Genomic DNA, 3,143 nt, shown 5'->3' on the forward strand with positions numbered 1-3,143 from the left:
TACACACACACCTCTCGCCATCATCCTCATCAAAACACACACACACACACACACATGTGTTCAACACACGTTTGACCTCTGTTTAACCTTTGCATGGCCTGAAAGCTTCACAGCAGCTGGCTGATGGTGGTGAATTGTGAGAACAGGCTGAAACTGAAACTGTACGCCGGCGTAATCCTCAGCGAGAGAGACTGAGGGGTTGAGAGGGGAAAGAGAGAGAGGAGACGGGAGAGAGAGACCGTAGTAACAGAGAGACCAATAAAAAGGAAGAATGTGAGAGTTTCAGTCGCACGAAGAGGTTCAAAACAAAGTACGAGAGTAGTGATGGAAAACAAAATTCAAGAGACAGAGGACGGACTAAAGAAGGCACGAGACATGATGACAACAATTTAAAATATTCAAAAACGCCATTGTCACACTTTATTGAAAAAATGCAACCTGCCATATATATACTGTATGCTTTAACTGTACATACATCAGCCGTGGTATCATAGAGTTTTTTCACTGTGACTGTCAGAACATACAGAGTTAACCCCTCCTGCACACACAGACTGATGCACAGAGATGAATCAGGACACTATAAGGCTGGGTGTAAAAACAAAGACAAGATGTCCAGTCTCACTTGTTATAACACATCGTATCAACACTTGGATTGCGGCATTTATACCTTCTCCGCACACACACACACACACACACACACACACGTTGTGCTCCAAATGTGTGTATGACAGCTGTCCCTGTGTGTGTAATAATCCTCAGTAAGCTCCATGGCTCCCACCGTCTCTTTCACTAGATCCTCCAGAGCATCTCTGACCTCACTGTGAAGCCTCTCCAACACTCCCTCCGCCACCACAACCTGCTCTCACTCCGCTCATAGTGGAGCTCATTTACATCCTTTCACTCCAACGTACTCTCTGCTTCTGCTAGTTGCACTTTTGAGCATTAATCCCCCCTTTTTTTTCCATAACCCCCTGAGACCCGACTGACTTTCAGAGGCTCTAGTAGGTTCAGGAAACTTAAGGAATCCATCGGTACCAACCACATCATGCTACCATGTCGGGAAGTAGGTTAAATAACGCTCCAAAGCTGGGCTCAATTTTAGCGAGGAACAACTGGCATGGCCATTTTCAAAGGTGTCCCTTGACCTCTGACCTCAAGATATGTGGCTGAAAATGGGTTCTATGGGTACCCACGAGTCTCCCCTTTACAGACATGCCCACTTTATGATAATCACATGCAGTATAAATGTGTTATTTTCTCCTATTCTAAAATGGTGTGTTTGAATATTTCTGCATACTGGGGTCCCTAAACAGTCTTGAATTACATGAATTGGGTATCACTGTAAAGCTGAGACTCTTGTGGATCCAATGAGCCCAACTGTATTCATGTGTGATCATGTTAGTCCCCATAGCAGCCGTTTTAATTGTAGTGAGACCATATTTCTGAAACTTGACCTCACTGTATAAAATGACCTGTGGTGACCTCTAGGATAATCACAGCCTCATGAAACTTTACAGCCACAAACTAGAGACCTAGAGCATTCAGAGGATGGATAGCTTTCATAGGTAGATTGACAATAAGGGGGTTTCTGAGCAGTTTACACAAACAGAAGTGCTCGCCATCCAATCGCCAAAAAAAAAAAAATGCAATTCTTGAAGAAATCTCAAAAAGTTTTTGATACCAAATCACAGCATGGCTTTTTCTATGGTGTTCCTCAAGGTCTTGGTGTCTTAATGTGGTATTTTGGAGGGATTACTAATCATTTTTATCAATTCTCAAGTTGTAAAAAAATGGTTAAATTTAGCAGCAAATCTGTGTAATAAATGGTATCAATCCAAAAACTGCTGCAACAATTTATGAACAACTAGATTAGAAGAACTTGACACACAGTGCACACATCTCAAATTAATCTTCAGGTTTCCAGCTTTCAGATGACGTACACCACTTCTGTGTGACATCTACTGTTGACCTGCTATCTCCCCCTATAGACCCCCTGTAACCCCCTATAAAGGGGTCTATTGTGGGTCTCAAAGGGTTAAAGGAATACTATGACATTTAGTACGAGCGTCCAGTTAGCTTAGTTTAGCATAAAGACTGGAAACAGGGGGAAACAGCTAGCCTTGCACCTCTTAAAGCTCACTATTTAACATGTTATATCTCTGCACAAAAAGTGTAAAAACGACAACTTGCAGTTTTGTGCCGGACTGTTACTTGGCCTTGAGCTGTTGCCGAGCAACCAGGGGTAGACTCCAGGAAGTCACTGCTCCTATAACTAAGAAAACGTCTGACATAACTCCAATAAAACAGCCAGGATAAACATCTCCTCTGCGTAGTTTAAGTGCCTCTATTTGTGGTGCAAGTTCGCCCTCTGCTGTACACATCAAGCATCCTCCATGATAAACTCATTCATCGTGCCATTTGCCCAGAGAAACCTTCCTTTCGTCTACAGTATACCAGGGGTCAGCAACCTGCGGCTCCGGAGCCACATGCAGCTCTTTGGCTCCTCTCCAGTGGCTCCCTGGGGATTTTTAAAAATGGAAATGAATAACTGTTTTTTGTTTCATTTTCATTTTTATTTATCATAGTTGTAGGTCTATGGTACGACGGAGTATTAGGGCCACATTAAGGGAAAAAATAAATCTGAGATTTCGAGAATAAAGTCATAATATTACGAGAGAAATAGGTCGTAGTATTATAAGAATAAAGTCATAATATTATGAAGTAGTAATTTTACGTGCTATTTTTTTTTTTCTCATATTATGACTTTATTCTTGTAATTTTACGACTTTTTTTCTGGTAAAGTTATGACTTTATTCTCGTAATATTACAACTTTGTTCTCGTAAAGTTATGACCTTATTCTCGTAATATTACGACTTTATTCCCGTAATTTTACGACTTTTTTTCTGGTAATGTTATGACTTTATTCTCGTAATAGTACGACTTTGTTCTCGTAAAGTTATGACTTTATTCTCGTAATATTACAACTTTATTCCCGTAATTTTACGACTTTTTTTTTCTGGTAATATTACGACTTTATTCTCGTAATATTTTGACTTTTTTCTGGTAAAGTTATGACATCATTCTCGTAATATTACGACTTTATTCTTGTAATATTACGACTTTATTCCCGTAATATTACGAC

The 3,143-nt window shown here is 40.3% G+C and overlaps 1 long non-coding RNA gene across 1 annotated transcript; it reads right to left on the minus strand.

Annotated features, from left to right (window-relative positions):
• Positions 1-388: 388 nt before the first annotated feature.
• On the minus strand, positions 389-1,213 carry LOC119501036. The gene is made up of 2 exons (XR_005209742.1): positions 1,153-1,213; positions 389-971 (listed from the first exon to the last, which is right to left on the minus strand). It is a non-coding gene; the product is annotated as an uncharacterized LOC119501036 (long non-coding RNA).
• Positions 1,214-3,143: the final 1,930 nt, after the last annotated feature.

The sequence above is a fragment of the Sebastes umbrosus genome, chromosome 14 (genome assembly GCF_015220745.1).
Source record: "Sebastes umbrosus isolate fSebUmb1 chromosome 14, fSebUmb1.pri, whole genome shotgun sequence".
Classification (NCBI taxonomy): Eukaryota; Metazoa; Chordata; class Actinopteri; order Perciformes; family Sebastidae; genus Sebastes; species Sebastes umbrosus.